Consider the following 20,511-nt stretch of genomic DNA (forward strand, 5'->3'; position numbering starts at 1 on the left):
GTTGGGAATTTCTGAAAAACATGTTAAATATTAAAAAAATCGCATTGTCAAGAGAACTGTAAAAAACAGATTGTCAAAGAAAATGACAATTTATTTAGAGAAACAATTCATTCTTTGGTAAGATTTCATGTGGAAAAATTCCTGCTTGTGACGCTGTGGAGTACCCTTTTAAATTACTGATATGGCAGATAGCATTCCTCACATAATGTTTTTTTGCTACTGCAGTGTACTGGTATATCAGTTTTTTGGAGTTTGTTGCTATTATGATTCTGTCCTGTTGAGGGCAGTGCTGTAGTCTTGCAATGTGGTTGCTTGTTGAATGTTCATTTTATTGTGTTGATAATCAGGAAGGTATGAAAGGTGGAATCTTTTAGTTTTATGTTCATTACTTAGGGAAGAGGAAATGGAAGTTTGAGGTGGCAGGTAAACTGTACCATGCACATTTCTCATCTGGGGACAAAGGCGTCAAATTGCTGTTCATGGGAATTACACACAAACACACTATTGTACACTTACATATTTCTGTTACTTTGATGATGGACAATTTTCCATTGACTCTTATTTTACCTGTTAACTTCTCAGTATTTTCATTAATAGAGCTATAAACTGAGAGAGAGAGAGATAGAGACCAGATGAATTTGTTAGATATTTAAAGTATTAGTTATGAAAAATTAAGGTGTTTAGAGCAAGTGCAATCTATGCATATTTTCGTTCAGTTGTACTTTTACTTTATTGGTATTCTTGAATTAGAAATTAGATAATTTTATTTTTATTTGCTAATTTTGGTTTGCCATGTATTCATTCCCATTCTTGACTACTTACAGTATACTATGTTTTTTTTTTCTTTAAACTTTTTTCTTTGACATCTTGTAAAGCAATTTGATCCTGCAGTTTTTATATAAAATGTGCTATAGAAATGAATGTTGTTGTTTGGTTGTTTTATATATTGACTTACTGTAGTAGGTGATACAGTGGTTATTTCTTTTAATTCATCACTTTAGAACACTGCTGTATGATGTTTGTGCGGGTCACTGTCTGTCTTCTGTTTGTTTAGGTTGCATTTTATCTTCATGTGTCGTGGGTTTTTATCTGAATAGTTCTATTTTCTGTTTGCTACATTTCAAGGTCAGTACCACAAAATGGACTTGTTCCAACCTTGTACTTGATCCTGTCAGGTTAGGGTTTGGCCTCCACAAAAGCACTCTGGTTTTGGAAAAAGATGGATGAACTTTCTATTCATTTCAAAGATCATTTAATGTTACTTGATCAGGGCAATAAAGAGAGCAAGTACTGTGACCAAACTAGTTACTATTAACATGTCTGACAGCATTGGATGGCAACTAAGGTTTTGTGCAACTCTTACATTATAAATGTTTATAATTTGAATGTTTTGGATGAATGTTTGTTAATCAAGCCATATCACAGACTTGTCTCACTGTTTGACTATTCTAGATTCATACATCATGTCTAGTTGTTGTCAGTTTGGAGTTTCAAGTTCTCCCCATGTCTGTTTGGCTGCCTGATTCCTCCAGGAATGCTGCTTTGCTTCTATATCCTTAAACACTTGCAGGTTACACTAATTGGTACCCTGGCTCCTGACCATGGCCATACTGAATTGTAGAGAGTTTAGAAATCTTAGATGAGTAGAGGATAAAAACCATAATTGTTTTCAGTTACCAACAATTCTTCCATTGCCCTGTAGGTATCTTTTTTTAATGAAATGTTTAAAAAGTGTATGTATGCCATGATTGCTCTTTTGTTGCATACTGCTTGAGTATGCAACTAATTATTAGGGAATATTTCCTTGTAATTAATTATGAGAACTCGTTTTACCTTAAGAGTGCCAACAGTATAGACAAGTATAGAGGAGTTGCAGTCCAGCACAGGCACTTCAGCCCTGTTCCCACAAATGAGGTCAGTGGATGAATAAAATGGGATGCAATGTTGTAATTCATGTAACTGAAATATCGTGGAAAGACCCAGAGGTGTAGACCAATAATTCTAAAGTGCAGAGCCATCCATTAAGATCAGACAAAAAAAATAGCAGGAATAGTTTGTTTTGGTGATCACAAGTTTGTTATTTTGGTGACATTTTCTGTGGCTCTAACAGTAGGAGCACAAGGTCTTGGTACATGTGGGCCTGCCTGTAAAAAGCCTTTGTGTCATGGCCAATGGTTGATTGCTTGTCACGATACAGTATACAGTATTATATTTGAGTATAAGTGTGCATGGTTCGGCTAGTATTCAGGGCTGATTCTTGCCTGTTTTTGATATGGCTGGAATAGGCCTAGGCCCCTAGATGAACCTGAATTGAGTTAAGCAAAATTGATGAAGTTGCTATGTTTGTTTTAAAACTCTTGATATACAGATGATGATGTGAAACTTCTTTATAATGATGAATTGTAGTAGGTGGTATTTTTAAATGAAGTACTCTTTACAAATCTTGCACCAACCCATCACTCTTTCTGTTGCATCAATGGTCCACTTACAAATGAAACATAAAGTTTCCCACCTCAAAAAAACGTTAAAACCTCCCAAAACTCTATATTGAGTTTTGAATTTCACAATTTCGACATTGTCTGCAAAATGAATTTTACTGTCAGTTTCACAAAACTTCATGCAAATCGAAACATACCTGTTTCACACCTCGCTAGTGATAGGTCAGGCACTGTTGAGTTAATTGGTCAGTCTAAATTTTCTCCATGTTAATGACTATTATTGAGAGAGACAGTATTGTTTGCGATAGACTGGCGCCTCATCTAGAGTAGATTGAAGCTCCATTCCAACATGACCCTGGACTGTGTAATTAATAATTTTCACAAAAAATAAACAAACTTTATTTGCAAGTAAATTATTAAGAAGAGGCCCAAACCCTGCACACATTACTGTATCTCAGAAAATGTGATAAGGATAAAGGCACACCACTTTACATACAGATATGTGTGACGCATTCTGACAGAGACAGCACTTCACTGCTGCCAGACTACACAAACTTGGAGCACAGCATTTGTTTGTCCTCCTTTTTTGAACTGGCAAAACCCAGGACTTAATAAGAAATCGAAGTAAAGGGTAAGTATTAGCTTGTGCACATGTGCAGTTGCACAATTTGTAACAGACTCACTTTTCTGAGTTCTCATGGGTGATGATGGGCCCATTATCTTTGGAGAGATGAAGAAGCGCTGAAGCCTCTTTTTGTGAGAGCTGCACATTTTTCAAGGAACTAGTTTTTGTTTGACAATATGGCAGCTTTGTTGTGTAGTGCTGTCTTATCCTTAAAGTGCAGTCATAAGGGATATGTGGAAATGATAATGGCTTTTCTTTGTTGCCCCACTTCTTCCCTGCTACTTTTCATAATTACTTAAAAAAGAAGAAAGACTAACCTCAGGGCAACCACTGATCTCTGTTTTTGTAAGTGACAAAGAATAATAAGTATTAGGTTTAACAAAAAACAAAAACAAAAAAAGGAGAGTATGGTGAAAATTAGTTTTTAATGGAGTTCATAAAATAATTGCATGGTTTTCAGAATAATTCAACTAGTTGTTTCTTTATCTCTCCTGCAGTCTGAAGATTACAAAAGGAGACATTTTTTTTTCTTGAAGAATCACGCATTCTAATATTCGACTTTGCTAACTTCCTCCATGGGAGTTAAACAGAACAGACCCCAAGTGATCTGTCTCAGCATTTTAACTTTTTGTCCCTCTCTTTAATCATTCAATTGGAACAAAGCGGATTACGGCTCGGTTATAAAATCTGAATGTTATCTTGCGCTGCTCTTAATTAAAGGGAACTTTCTGAATGTTATTGATTCAACTAGGGCTTGCTTTTCTTTTAGGATATGAAACTTTATATGAATTATCATGCTTGAGATGTGATTTTGTTGGATTTTTAAATGAAAACTTGACTTTATGCTGTTTGTGGTTGGTCAGTTAGCTTCCTATTTGTATTGTATAAGGTCAGAGAAAGAACCTTTATTTTATTTAGTACCTTCCTATAGTAAACATCATCTAAAAATATTTAAAAACACAATTTGTGGTATAGACATGAAGGAAGGTCAGTCTTTTCAATGTTCAATGAGTGGCAGTGCATACTCCACCAGTATGTTTACTTTGCATTTTTTGTGAGATGTTGGCAGAGTAGTTTGCATGTCACCGATCTGGGGTTCTGTGTTCAAATCCTGTGCCTGTCAGTTTCTGTGCAGTTTTTTGTACAGGTTCCCTGGTTTTTCTCCCACATTACCACGTCATGCAGACATCTCTAAATGGGTCCCAAATGAGTATGAATGAATGTAGGTGCATGCGTGAGTAGGCCCTGCAGTGGATTGGCACTCCATCCACCACTCTTCTGGGCCCTTTGTTAGCTGATTAGTAAACCTGGGCTCCCGTTCACCTAGATTTGTTCAAAAAGGTTCAAAAACCATTGGATCAGTGGATATTTTGTAGAAATCATTTGCTTGCATCTCAATTAACTGGGGACAAATATTAAGTTGCTGAGATATGATATATGAACTTTTCTCATTTTTATTGATAGTCTCTACAGAAATTCTTATTAGCTGACTGAGCCCTTGTGTGTGTTCCATCCCTGGGTTATTTGCAGTCATATACAGTAATCATCATTTGCATTTAGAAAATCTTCTCTAATAGACATGTCTTTTTATCAATTTTCTGAAACCTCTTTTTTCAAACTACTATAACGTCATAACTGCAGTGCCTTGGAATCAATTTCTTGTGGATAGAAAAGGATGACTTGGTGCCATCTTGGAACAAATGCCCAGTCAAGTTTGGAGGTTGCATAAAAACATCATAATTAAAGTCTTTGTTTTTGTTCGTTTGTTTCTTTGTTTTTAAAATTGTAGCTCAATGTGAAGTGTGAGGTCATGCTATCTTAATTTGTTTTGTACCCTTGTATAAACAGAGCTGTAAAGTCTAGCATCTCACTTTCTTCACATTGTTCTTTAACTTGTATGAATTAGACACCTGAGATGTTGGGATTCTAAGCTATTTGCTGTTGCAGAGGTTGAATAATATGCTTATGTAATCTCAATGAACACTCTTAATGTATGACTCCAGTTCTCTGGCGCTCTCCACTGAAGTCTATATTTAAAGCACTATTAGTATAGAAGTACTCATCTTTTCTTGCTTATATTTTAGACTTGCTGTGCTCAAGTTTATTTTCACCTGTAACTTACATGTATGTTCATTTTTGACTGTAATTGCTGCCCTTTCAAACTTGATTTTATTTGCTGAAATTTGCCGGAGGTTTTCTTTTTTTCAATACAATCATCAGAACAGGTCTGTGTCTAATACATGGAATGTTATAAACTCTTGTCATCCTGGCAAAGAACCTGAAAGCTACCTTATAAAGGTACATTACAGTACTATAGTGGCTTTAGTCTGAAGCACTACCAAGTTTTTTAAAAATTTGCATTGTTTTGCAGGTGTATTTGCAAGACTGTAAACCTTAGTCTGGTGATTGAATACCTGTTGCTATTGACCTCGCTGTCTTGGTGTCAGCTGCAATTGAGTCATGAACCTGGCTTTGTGTCCAAAGTATAACACAGAAGTGTTTCAGCACTCAGTATTCAATTCAATTCTCAGTTTATTTTTGTGTAGTGCTCTTCACTCACTGCATGCACAGAGCACTGTGACCAATTCTCCATTATATTGCAAACATAGATTTTACAAATTACTAAATATAGAATTAGTACATCTACAGATGCAGATTTGTTAAAACACACAGAAAACAAAGTAGGAACTGATTATCATAAATGGAAACCAATAATATCTTCAGTTAATTCTTGAGGTATGGCCAATGAAGGAGATATAAACAAAATCTCAAGTCTGTGACATCCTTGGAGAGAATAAACCTGTAGGGGGTCTACGGTCAGTTGTAAGCGAGAAAAATCAAAGACAGGGTCAGACACAGTCACACAGACACAGACCTTGGCTGACTAGCTGCACACCCCCTCTTGGACATTCTACAAGTATGGTGGATATGATTTGCTCAGTAACAGTTCTCAACATCAACCTATAGTGGCAAACAAGATGAAGTTAAGGCCACAGTTCTCTTCTTGCTGAAAGAAGAGTAATGGAGGAGGAAGTCAAATTACCAGTGTGAAAGTTCATTGAGTCGGAATTGAGAACAAAGCTGGCATTTCACTGATACTACTACCATTTATGTTGTGAAAGACGCTTTAATGTGCAACTCTTTCACTGTACAAGTGCTAAAGCTAAAGAAGTGAAAATGTAGGAAAATGAAAAATGATTTTAATCATCAAATAACTGTATTTGATATAGATATTTGTATAGTAAACCAAGGGGGAATATGACACAATAATTGCAGTTTTTCAATTTTTTTTATGTAATCAGATTTTTATTAGTCAATTGGTTTAGGCAGTGTATCTACATATAACACGGTAACACTTTAGTTTATGTACTGCAAAAATGCATCTATTACTCATTTACTCTTACATAACAAGACCTTAACAAAGGCTTTTTTTGTCTTCAATGGTCTTGGTTATTCACCTCTGTGCTGTGTGGCATACTGACATGATGGTAAAATGACTTGTTAATATGAAGAACTCACAGGTCTTGTAGTAAATATGTAATATTAAGAGAAAAGAGAAATGCGTCTCAGGTAAGCCACCTCAGACCACTCCAGAGTGAAGTTTTGTTAGTAGGTCACATTGCAGAGATGAATATATGCTTTACTGATGTTTTTTAAGTGTTATGAAAACCTAAAGAAGTGTTTCTTAGGTCCTGTTACATAATAGTAAATGAGTAATAGATGCATTTTTGCAGTACGTAAAGTGTTATTATTTTTTCAGGGTTACCTATTCTTGCATTTTTGTGTTAAAATATCTTATTGTGATTTTTTTTTATTTTTAATGCATTTTTGATTGCCTAACATTAATATAGTTCATCATCTTGATGTTAGTAACGTTGGCTCTATTGCCATCACATGTTCCCAGGAGTGATATGATGTTATTTCTTGATGAATATACAAACTTGTATTAATTTGTATATATATTTGTATCAAGTTGAGTTTTGAAAGTCCCTAATGTCTTACTGTCTACCACACTACTTGGTAGCTTATTCCAAGTGTCTATCGTTCTTTGTATAAAGAAAAACTTCCTAATGTTTGTGCAAAATTTACCCTTAACAAGTTTCCAACTGTGTCCCCGTGTTCTTGATCAACTCATTTTAAAATACAAGTCTCGATCCACTGTACTAATTCCCTTCATAATTTTAACCACTTCAATCATGTCACCTCTTAATCTTCTTTTGCTTAAACTGTAAAGGCTCAGCTCTTTTAATCTTTCCTCATAATTCAACCCCTGTAGACCTGGAATCAGCCTAGTCGCTCTTCTCTGGACCTTATCTAGCGCTGCTGTGTCCTTTTTGTAGCCTGGAGACCAAAACTGCACACAGTACTCAAGATGAGGCCTCGCCAGTGCATTATAAAGGTTGAGCTTAACCTCCTTGGACTTGTACTCCACACATCGTGCTATATAACCTAACATTCTGTTAGCCTTCTTAATGGCTTCTGAACACTGTTGGGAAGTTGATAGCTTTGAGTCCACTATGACTCCTAAATCCTTCTCATAAGGTGTACTCTTGATTTTCCGACCGCCCATTGTGTATTCAAACCTAATATTTTTACTTCCTATGTGTAATACTTTACATTTACTGACATTAAATTTCATCTGCCACAAATCTGCCCAAGCCTGTATGCTATCCAAGTCCTTCTGTAATGATATGACGGATTCCAAATTATCTGCTAATCCACCTATCTTGGTATCATCTGCAAACTTAACCAGCTTGTTACTTATAATCCTATCTAAATCATTTATATATATTAAAAATAGCAATGGCCCTAGCAGTGACCCCTGTGGAACACCACTCTTAACATCGGCCAGTTCTGAAGCGGTTCCTCGCACCATCACCCTCTGCTTCCTGTGTCTGAGCCAATTCTGCACCCATCTAAAAACATCACCCTGAACTCCCACTTCTTTTAACTTGATGTCCAACCTCTCATGTGGCACCTTATCAAATGATTTCTGAAAGTCCAGATAAATAATATCATAAGCTCCACTTTGATCGTATGCTTTTGTTGCAACCTCATAGAATCCCAGCATGTTAGTAAAACACGACATCCCTCTTCTGAACCCATGCTGACTGTTCAGAATATCTCCTGTCCTTGCCATGTGTTGAATACATGTGATTATGCAGATATTTACAGATTTGAACACCTTGACCTTTATCTGAAATAAATAAAATAAGAACAGTAAGTGTTAATTTCTCATTCTTACTGAATTCTTTTGCATTTGAAATTATTGCCAGGCAAGAAGAAGTCAAAATTCCTGCCTCGTTCAATTCATCCCTCTATGATCACATAGTTCTGTGAGAGAATAATGAAAGAGTTGAATCTCATTATGTCTCATTTTCAAGTATCTCCACTGCATGGCTTTATTTGATAGGGCAGTTTTCTTTTTTTCATTCTCTTTTCCTTGATTATGCTCCCCTGTTTAAAGTAGGTGAAGCAGAAATATTTATATAACGTCCAGTCCGTTTGTTCCAGTTAACACTGAAACATATAGGTGCAGTGGCAGGCAGCAGCAAAAGGTCGTGTCAGTGGGCGGTAAGGCTATGACCCACAGTGCAACACTCCTTCAGTCTTGAGATAAGCAGGTTCATAGAGGTCAGCCTTTTGACCGTGAGAATGTATTCTAGTCAATGAGGAATTAGGCAGCAGAGAATGTGTCAAAATGTGGATTTGTAACAAAAATCAGTTTCAGTTTTTCTCTAAATAAAAGGCTTCTTGAAATATTTGAAATTCTGTTATTTTCTGAACATGTAGCAATGCAATACCTAAAGCCATGGGATTGTTATGTACATTAAATACAGGTACATACTATATATTAAGCTCAAATAAGTATAAATCTGCAATGAAAAATGTATTTGTGTGTGAGTATTTCAGAATGACTTGCTTTGCCAGATGGCAACATGATACTTAAGGAGCTTTAACTGTTGATATACTCTTATATTAAGTTGTAATGTGGTGTGCAGTAAAATACACAAACAAAATGTTTGTTTCATTTTTATGTTGGCTGTATTTATTTAACATTCAACAGTCAAACATTTAATTGTCATATATCACAATAAAATAAACTGCAACACAAGTGGAAAGGTGTAATTTTCATAAAATATTATTATTGATGGGAGCCTGAATGCTATTGGCAGTCAGGACTCCCATGGCGGTTGTACTGATGATTTGTCTCATTTTCTTTTCTTTTTTGGCCACATACAGGAATATTTCAATCTGTCCAAAAATGGATTTTATTCACGCGTCTTACTGCCATTCTCAGTGCTTCATTACTACGTGTTTATTTGAATATCTTTGCATTGTTAAATGTTACCATGGGGCTTAATTCATGTTTGATTTAGAAATACTTAGCAGTGTTGTTTAAGTATCTGTTTCCTACTTATGGTTTCAAGGCTCAGTTGTTCAGAAGAAAAGAATACCTCACTCAGATTGCTTTGTTTAGATGTTTACTATTTGTCAGTAATTCTTCTTAAGGCTGCTTATCAAATTTCATAATGCCATACTTAGTATTTTATTGAGGCACATTAAAGAAAAGTAATTAGGGAAGATCTGTATTTCATTTTCTTGGTTTACAGGTTGCAAATTCCAAGCAAGTTAAACAAGGTTGTTTTGAGAAATACCATATGTAAGGCCTACAGCATTCTACAGTTAAGTTGATATTTTCTCAGATACATTAATTATGATTAATTGACTTCTTACATGGTGGTGCAGTAGCTAGAAACTTCTGTCTCCCAGCCAAAGGTTAAAACTGTAACTCTGTTTGTGTTGAGTTTGCATATGCTCCTCATGTTCTAATGGGTATTCCGGGTTAATTTAGTTTCCTCTCAGAGTGCAGATTAAGGTGATTGGTAAATCTTACATGGCTTCATGTTTCACTGGGCTCTGGTTACATTTGACTTTGGAATCAGCAGGTTCAGAAAATGAATGTTCTACTTTTTGAGCTGGCCTTTCTATTAATATTGATTCTAATGTCATTCTTCACATTCATTATCACTGATATAAAAGCAGAACGTCTGTTATATATCAGTAAGTTATGTTCACGAGTCATGCAGGGTGCTCTGTGGTTCACTTTTCTTGTCTTCCATGGTGTATTCTTTGATGTCTGCAGCATGAAAGGAAGAGAAAAGGGCATCAGCAGAGGAAATAAAAAGCTTGTGACTTTTTGAATATGCAAACTGTGTGCTAGTGTCCATTTGCAAAGTATAATCATTCTCAGCTGTTGGCTGACTTTGTGTTATAACAATAGCAGGTCAAGTTTAGGTTTCAGACAGCAAACAGAAGGATTTCTGCCTTTCTGTATTTTTAGAAGTATGTTTTATAATACAACTCCCCTCCCTTAAAATCAAGAAAAATCCCAAGAAATCATTCATCTTCTGACAAAAACCTATCGTAAACAAAGAAGACAAATACAAGTTTAAGTAGCCTAACATGACAATAGCTGTTACTTACAAATAATGCAAACTCTAAGTCAAAAGTTTCATAGAGAACATGCAACATCAGAGATATGGCAATATATGGCTGTCTTTTGTCTATCATAGTATGTGGACTTAATTATCTGTCAACTCTAAGGATTTTAAAAGCAGGGTACTGCTTGCATTTGCTGGTTTCTTGCAAAAATCCATCCTTTTAATGCCTTCATGGCTGCAGCAGTCCTACAGGATCCAGCTTTAAGTACAGCAGACGGAAAGAAGCAATCAAGAATAATATGGGGATAATCTTTTTATTGCTTTGTACCCTCCCCCACTATAAGCTGTTGTCTATGGGGCGAAGCAAAAGCTTTTGATTTGTCAAAAAGTTTGATCTCCAGTTTTTGATGATTCTTGACATTTTATGGTCCCCTGATACTGAAAACATTGATATCTCTGTCATGGGTGTGAGTCTGTGTGTGTGTCTGTGTGTCACAGTTTCTTGAGGACAGTCTAGAGCTAAAACAGCTTAACGGAAAAACACCAAACTCGAAACTTAGTCCTGTTATGAGATAACAATGTGCTGAATAGTTTTTGAGACAAATCGTGCAAGAAAAAGAGGCACTCTATAGGAACCCTCAAAAACCGTAATTCTGCAATTCATTATGAACTCTTTTTGTCAGTTACTATCGTAATGACCTATTTTATGATCAGAAAGATCAGCATCAAAGTGGTAAATAATTACTGAAATGTTATGGAATATTTCAGGTAACTTGGTTTCTAAGACGCAAAACCTACTGACGCCCATGTCCAAATTTTTTTGCAGTAGTTTGATGAATTCAATAAAGCTGTCCTAAACTATCAAGCGGCATATCACTATTTTGGGTAGACAAAAAGTTTACAAAAAGTATGCAAAGATAGCATGCAGGAAAACACTTCTGCCATGCTGGAAGCCATAGTTAGATTACTGTGAAGATGTTTGTTAGCTGTGGTAGGTATAACGAATGCCAACAATCTTAATGGGCATTTAAAAAATGGCTATAATATATAATTAAAATCAGTCTTGTGCCATTGATGAGAAATGATGATGACTTTTGTCTTTGATGCAGTCTATGTAAAGTCTATAAAATACAACGAGTAAGTCTGGCATCACTTCTGAACCATTATCAATGGACAAGGTAAGCTGCCATTTACAAATACCAAAGTGATAAGTAAACTAAAAACACAAACACCTGGAAAATATGTCAGGATATTTATTAGTAATAGATATTGACTCCCAAAAATTGTGTTTGGTTGGCACAACAGCCAAAATGAGCAAATTTGATCTCTTTATAATAGCACTACATCCTTCAATGATATCATAACACCTTGAAGACTGGTTATATGTTCAATTTTTACTGCTTCAAAACCTAAACATTTTCACAATTCAAGATCAACGTTTGGGCAATAAAAAAATTTTAATATTGATTTATAGGTAAACTGTATGTTGAAGTCTCAAGCTAAAGTGTACCAAAAAATTGATGGATTTAAAATGCTTGGATAGCATGATGGATAGCAGGTCATGTTAACTTATAGTAACAGCACATATTGAATCAGTTTAATCTACAGACAATGCAGTTGTGAGCTTTTTTTAGTGTAATATAAATACTAAGTAGTCTTTGTATATATAATAACTGGGAGAGCTATGCTTAGAAAGCGCCTTTCCTCTTCAGTTCATTGCTCAATAAGTTAATTGATTTTTTGCTTTCCTTGCTTGTTCCTTTTCACCTTTATGAACATCTAATACTATAACTTACCTGGTACAACTTCAAGCAGCAGGAGAAGTAAGTTGGCGTGGCAGAGATTTGTTCAGACCACTGATGTGATGGTGAATTTTCACTCGTGCAGTCGACTGAATTGGAGTTTCAATAACTTGTATTGCCCATTGCCATTTGGACTAAAGATCTGATTTGTAAAAGGGAAGAATGTATAATATAATAATATAATGTATGATATACGGAATTTGAAGTAACCTCTCTCAAGGTAAATGTGAAACAGTGAATTAATCATTAGTAGAGGTCACACAGAATATGTTGGTGTTTTAAAACAGATGATTTTGAAAATGCATCACTGCTTTTAAAATGGGAATTCTTCAGATTTTAAGCATTTCTACAGCATACTTTATTCATTCATAATATTTTTCTCAAATAACTTTTCTTGAAGAATACATATACTGTACCAAACTTTAAATAAAATATCCCACTAGGATCCAAATGTTTTTTTGGAAAATGAAACTGGGCAACTGCAGTAGGTGAATTTTGTATTTAATACTAACACACCTAAAAACTGGTCCCTTAAAGGATACTACCATCCATTTCCTAAACCAACAAAATCCAGTACAGGATTGCATGATGGTAGAGCATGTCTTCGCAGCAGCTAGCACAAGGTGCAAGTGAACATCTTCATTGCAGTGCATACTTTTGGACATATCTGTGCTAACTAAATTTAGGGACAATTTGCTTATCAGCCTTCCACATGCCATGCAGCTGTATGGGAGGCTGGAGCACCTATTGAGAAACAAAGATACATGGCATACTTGCAAACTCCACACGGCTTAGTAGAAAATGTGTGGCCTCATTGCCAACTAATATGCCACCAGTCAATCTGATGTATTTTTAATGGGGTTAATGTTCTGAATACTTAAAAAAGTGTAAGGTTTTTTTAAAGGTGTTGGCTTTGGTACATTCAATGCAGTGTTAACTATTTAAAAGATAACATACATAGGAAAACAAATGGTGAAAAATGAAAAAACGATTTCTGAGACTGCAATTAGTAAACAAGTTATGAAGACTCTTGATAAAACATAATACATTGAAGTTAATACGTTTTTGAAAAGAAATATAAATTGCATGTCAAATTGAATCAGATAGCATTGAACTAATTACTGCTTGTCATTAGTGGTTAAGATTTTGATCATGATAAACATTCTTCACGCATATTAAAATCCATTTAAAACAAGAAGAGCTGTTGAAAGAAAATAGGAGATAAACTAGTTCTGCTTTCAGAAGTGGACATGCAACAACAGATTCAAACAACAAAAATATAGATTTGCAGGTTAGCTTATCAATCACTGCAGTAAATTTTCCTTAAATGAGTTTTTGTCAGATTTGTAGGAATGTCCATAACAGAGACATTCCTCTTACTGTAGTATTTTGTGCATAAAACAGAACTTTAGTTTTAAAGAGCAAATGTAAATCTGGGGTAAAAGCGTTGCAGCCAACTGATTTATTTATAATAAAGCTTCACATCACAATATGAACACCCATTGATCCAAATTTTAATTAAGCTGCAATCATATTGATCTTCTTACACAGTGGCCATGAGCAATTTAATCAGTGGACATAAAAGTGCACATTAACATGGCATAAACATGCATTAATTCATATAGCATATTTATCAGCCTGCTCCAATGACTTGCTCACTTGTTCTGTTACTTAAAATGTATTCTGGCTGCTGTCAATTAATCAATTCTTATTTTTATAAAACTTTAACATTATGAATACTTTCAATGGGCACTGTTTCAGATACAGACACATTAAAAGGCACAGTTGAAACAAAAATTGACAGTAGCTCAATTGTTTTAAGTAAAGGTAAAAAGCATACTGTATTGAGAAGAAAGTAACTGAATGAACATTAAGAATCGAGTTTGGTCACTGTGTATAAAACTGTTTAAATCTCATGAACAGAAAGTGTGAGCAATCAAGATATATCTCTCTCACTGAGAGAAGGGTGTTCTGGGCAGTGAGTAACTCTAGTAGCCCTAAACGCCAGGTATTACATACAGTACATGGATTTTAGCGTCTCATATTTGTGTTGAGTTTTAGCATTCAGGACTTCATAGACTCAAACAGCAAAAATGCAAGTTTATGTCATTAATATCTATTGTTTTATTGGGCCAAATGTAAGACTTTGGCTATGTAATATCCTTTTTGGTAACTCTTTACATTAAGTGTCCATAATTACACTGTAACTACTATGTAATTACCTGTATAAGTACAGTGTAAATATGAGTTATCACTCCGTACTTACTGTGTAATTCAAAGTAATGTTATAGTTAATTACTCAGTTGTCATTGTTATTCCACAATTTATATAATTACAATGTAACAATTTGTCACTGATCCAAAAACAAGTGTACTTACATAGTTACATTGTACCTGTACTTTCAAAATGTAATAAAAACATCAGGGTATGTAACTACAACTATGTAACAGATGTTCCATGGTCTGGGAAATTGTAATGGAGAATTGTACTGCATAGGTTTTCAATGATATTTCAAGATCTTTTCTAAATGGTGAAAACGCCTTTGCAAAATAGTTAACGCTTTTTCCCAAAATCTAGAGAGGCACCTCCTTGACATTTTTTGCATAAACAACCATTTGTCACATTCTTGTAGTTGTGTTACACTATTTATTGTTGAATTTTTTGGGCTATTATTGTACCCATCCCTAACAGAATATTGCCAAACTTGCATCATTCAATCAAAGTACACAGGGTCGCAGACCCATTCCAAGCATCACCGTGCACAAGGCAGGAAACAGCCCAGGATGAGGAGCCATCCCATTACAAGGCCCACTGACAAGCATACCAGCACTCACACTCTTACACATATGGCCATGTAACCCAACGTACATGTCCCTGGGATGTGGCAGTAAAACCAATAAATAAGACATAGTGAGACATGGGTAGAATGTACAAATTTTACACACATATCCATCCATCCATTATCCAACCTGCTGTATCCTAACACAGGGTCACGGGGGTCTGCTGGAGCCTCCAGACAGAATTCTATCTCACAATAATGGATCTGTGAGGCAAAAGTGTTAACTATTTTGCAAAGGTGTTTTCACCATTTAAAACAGAACTTGAAATATCATCGAAAACCTATACAGTTATCACTGCAATTCAGTTTCCCAGACCATGTAACATCTGTTACAGAGTTGTAGTTACATACCCTGATGTTTTTATTACATTTTGAAAGTACAGATACAATGTAACTATTTAAATACACTTTTTGGATCAGTGATAAATTGTTACATTGTAGTTATATAAACTGTGGAATAACAATGACAACTGAGTAATCAACTATAACGTTACTTTGTATTACACAGTAAGTACGGAGTAATAACTCATAGTTACACTGTACTTATACAGGTAATTACATAATAGTTACAGTGTAATTATGGACACTTAATTTAAAGTGTTACCTAATTTTTTTTCCAAATGTATTATCCTCCGTTGATATCCAATGCAAAAATTGATGATCAAGCAGAAAAGGCTCTCATTTGGGTTTGAAAGTATTTGAGTTTGGCATAGAGGGAGCAACAAGAGGCTATGGCACAGTTTACTCCTGTTGTAAAGTGCCACAATCAGATTCTTTCTCACACTTAATTGTGTGAAAGATTTCCCATCAAGGGCTGGTTCCTACCTACCTGAGCCCTAATATAGCTGAGATAGGTTGTTCCCCAGTGATCTTTTATTGAAATAAGTGTCTTTATAGATAATCCTATATTAGTACATTACTTGGTGTTGGACATACGGTCCTATGGAGCATTGTGAGGGTTTAAAACAGGTAGGACCTGCAGGGATTGAGAGTGGTGAAATGTTGGTGGTAACAAATGTCCCCCCTTTATCTCTAGACAATAGAAAGACAATCAGGAAGACCAGTAATGTCATGTTTTTTCCACCATAGAAATCCTTTTGTTTCAATTGCAGTTTAAGAGAAAGTCAAACCATAAGTCGGTTTCATTCTCAAACCTGCCTCTGAAAGTTGCAGACTGATGTCTGGCAGAAAAAGCTGTGATTTCAGCTTTGCAGTTGCTTTATTTTACTTTATTTTGGACTCCAATTAAACCAACCTCATGGACCCCAAAACATTATCATTGTTTTCTTGTTACATTTTGCACCAGGATTGGCCTATTATTTTTGAGAAAGCTGTCCTTTCGAATGATAATAAGCAGATGTAATTGTTGCTGCAGTCTGATTGGTTGCAGAGGTGTGTTTTAATTCGCAAATTTAGAATAATCTATAGGGTTAAAATATGGGATATATTACTATGAGTTATTGGGCAGATGAAGATAACATTAAGAACTGAATATCTAAATTTTTGTAAACAAATTCACAGAGGTCCTAAAATAACTAGCCAGTAGCTAAGGATTAGATGTTAAATCTTCAGACCTGTCCTCATAACTGCTTAAGTCATGCAACCTTCATTTTATTTTGATATTCTAAACATCATTCTGAATTTTTTTTAAATTTTGAGTAATTTAATGTTCCATTTTGTTTTTGCAATTAATTATGATACTGATGGGCTGGATCAACATGCAAAAAGGGACAAAATAGGTAGTAGCTAAAAGTGGAAAAAAAGGACAGAGACATAAGAACCTTCATATCAAAAGAATATCACACAGAGCCATGCATAAAAACCTGTGTGTCTTTAACCTTTTATTCTGAATTTTCAATGTGTAGATTACCATTACCTATTTTACAGTTCCTCTAAATTTTATATACTTTCCAAATGCTGAATGACTGTGCCATTACTTTACCAAATAATCAAATTTTGCCGAGCAGGTAAAGAAAATAAAGCTAATGTGTCTGCTCAGTAACAAGTATTGTTAACTCCTTCATTAACTGTTTTACAAATTTGAAAAATGGCTTCCAGTCCTATCTAATTTTTTAAGGCTTTGTTTTTATCCCAGAAATTTCTTTGCCAGAGTATCTGGATGTTTGGCTTAGAAGTCTTGACCGGTTTTTGGTGCTGAAATACAAATAACCATGAAACTATGGGCTGCTGTGTTATTTATGGCCATTTCTTGATTTGCTCTGCATCAATGCTCAACTACATTTTTATGGTAGGTTGTAGACAAAGTGAGCAAATACATCAGCTTTACTTGCAGTTATAAAATTTTCTTCACTGTAATTCAGTAATTCTCACCCTTGTGTCTTCGGCACACCCTCTGTGCAGACAGCACCATAAACTATGACAAATGAAATTACTTCATATTATTGGCTCATTTATGCAGCGTGCAAAGTTGTGATGAAAACTGGCTCCTGCGACTTCTAATTATGAAAACATTGGCTGAAAGAGTCTTTTCCAGCTGAGCAGATTAGCATAGATCTCATACGCTGACAGCTTTGACCTTCACTCCAGCAAACACTTGTCAAAATGCCAAATGTAATTACCTGGCTCTTTAGGAGGAAGTAATGGGGTTTATCAATGTACCTTTTCTGTGTCGCTGATTGGAACGCCTACAAGAAATGGCAAAGAAATAAGTGCCCCAGCAGGCCTCCTCTAGTGTGCCACAGGTCTGCATGTTCCAGCAAGAAATATAGCTAAACTGCAGCCCTACTAACCTCTTAAATATTCCCTTTCCTGGGCAGTCATGTTAAAGAAAGATGGCCATGAGCAGCATTTTGCATCTTCAAATGACAAATATTGCATTAAGTAAATTTTCCTAAGATAACAGTCAATTTAAGTAATTTAAGTTTGAACCACTCATTGACTTTAGAATCAGAAACCTGTGCACACATACTAAGATCACCCATTGGGAAAATGGGAGTGTCATCAGACAGTGATTATTCTATCAAAACTGTATCACTTTTGTCTTTTTATGAACATGCCAAAGGTCTTGCCATATGCTTTTCAAATACCAACTGTGAGGCTAACTAATTTGCCCTTTGACATGTGCTTACAAACACAATTTTTTCTCTTTAACAAAAATTACCATTTATCTTTTTTAAGCATGCCTTTGGTTATTCTAAATTATTTTATCTACCAAAAAAAAAACATTTATTTTGAAAATAAAGTGTGTGTATAATATGCCTACTGTGCAGAAAGTTTAACCTTTGTTTTGAGTGACATTTATTTCCCTATTTTGAGTAGTGTGTTATGGTTTATTGTCGTTAATTCAAATCAGGTTACAGTATCAGTCATACACTAGGGCTAAGATAGGCTTTCATTTTATTTTACATTTTTTTCTCATTATTCTGAACCTTCTTCAGGACTTTTTTTTGGTACGCAGATTCCACTTTTTGTTTTAATTTAGTTGTATTCACATTTTTTCTCAAGCCATTTCATGGGTGCTGCCATTTTATAGGTTCTTTGTATATTGTTGGTTGCCATCAAGGTCATGGCCACTGATATAATAGGGCCAATAATAGTATAAAAGTCATCAGCATGCACTTCCTGGTTTTAACTCTGTCTGTGTTTTTTAGGCTACATTTAATTTTCTCTTTCCAAATCAAATACAAACTGCAACCTGGTAACCCTAGGCACAATAGATAACTGCTGAATAATTAGTTTGCATTTTGTCTTAATATTTGCTTGTTTTCTATTTTTTGTTGTGTATCATCTTCTTTTTGCAATCCAAATAAATGCAGGTGTTCTAAACTGCTATGAAGCTAATTTATGTGTACAAGGAGTAACCTAGTCTAGAGTAAGTTATTATCTACCATCTTGTTAAGGATAACAGCAGTGACACCAAACCAATGTCTGGAAATGGAAGGATCACCCCATATTCCTTTGCAAGGGATAATTCAGCTACTTACAGCTCCTGTTTATTAAACAATAGATTTAACACTCAGGGTGATTCATTTTGTTAGGGTCTGGTCAAGTTTTTTTTTTTTTTTGCAATGTTATGACTTAATAAATTATATTGATTCCTAATTTACATTCTGCACTCAGACAATACCTTTGAATTCTGTAATGAGTTATCATTTTTGCTGTGAAGAATGCATTGTTACGGTTTACATGCACACAAACATCAGTGCATAATGTCAAGGCGGACATCTGATTTAAGGGCAAATTTGATATGTATATACTATCTGAATTTTATTTAAGTGAAAAACATGAAAGAAGTAAATGGCAATTTAATTTTTTAGTATCCAGCCTAAGACAAGTTTAGTGACTTGACTTTTTAATGAAGATGCCATCTTTATTTATATTACTTTTCCCTAACCCTGCTTGAATTTGATCATGAATCTGCAGAGTGTTTTCTTTTAAATGCATGTACACTGCAGTGTATTCTTAGGATCATTCTCTTAGGACATATTGGAATAGTCACAAAATCCATGATCTCCCGTTACTTTTTTGTATGCTATGCATTTTGTTTAATAGATATACTGCATTTTTGGAGCATGCTTTATATTATTTTAGTTAATTTTGCAGGCACTTTTACACAACCTAAGAAATCATTATACTTGGTTGTTTACATATTCATAAATTCATGAATTTTCAAACCTTCCTAATCCAATTCATGGTTGCTGGGATGTTTACAATTATTTTTAAGAGGGTAAGTGGCTTATGTGACATGCTAAGTGTGTCAGGATTGAGGATTAAATCTACAGCTTTGTGGTTTAAAGTTCAGTGCCCCTAGTAAATAAAGTAAGTAAATTGACCAGGATCAAGTAATAAATGGGTAGAATTGTTTGCTCTGCCAGTTTATCACCTCAGCGTTATGATACTTTTAAGGTCAAGTTTAATTTTCCAGATGTTGCGTAAATGTAAAATTTGATCAAGACTTGTGAATAGGGCAAAAGTCAAGTTGGTGCAGTATGAAAGGGGACTCCCTTTTAGTCACCATCAAAATACCCCCTTGAGGTACAATACACTTGTCTTATTCCTGGAAAAATTTCCTGTACTCATTTTTATTAACATGTCTTGACTATCCTTCAGTTTTTTTCATGGATTTCTAAATCTAGCAAAATCACTGCAATTCTAATTTTAGGAACAAAAAAAATCACAGTGAGTTAAATCTGATGATTGCAAGAGGTGTGAAACAACAATCAGATTTTTGTTGCTTTTGGATCCCATTAATTGTTTTTCTAATGATTCAAATATTTAATAGTTATTCTGGTAACAACAGTTTATTTCTTGTTTTGTTCACCACCTTTTTGATTTGATATTTACATGGCTGCAGCCATTTTTATTATGGTTGCTGTACTTCAGCACTTCTGCTGTCCTCACT

General features: G+C 34.9%; 1 protein-coding gene across 2 annotated transcripts in view; it reads left to right on the forward strand.

Annotated features, from left to right (window-relative positions):
- ptprn2 (protein tyrosine phosphatase receptor type N2) overlaps positions 1 to 20,511 on the forward strand; it is a 1,088,657-nt gene that overhangs the window by 547,138 nt on the left and 521,008 nt on the right. The gene's annotated exons all lie outside the window — the stretch shown is intronic.

This window comes from Polypterus senegalus, chromosome 5, assembly GCF_016835505.1.
Source record: "Polypterus senegalus isolate Bchr_013 chromosome 5, ASM1683550v1, whole genome shotgun sequence".
Taxonomy (NCBI): domain Eukaryota; kingdom Metazoa; phylum Chordata; class Cladistia; order Polypteriformes; family Polypteridae; genus Polypterus; species Polypterus senegalus.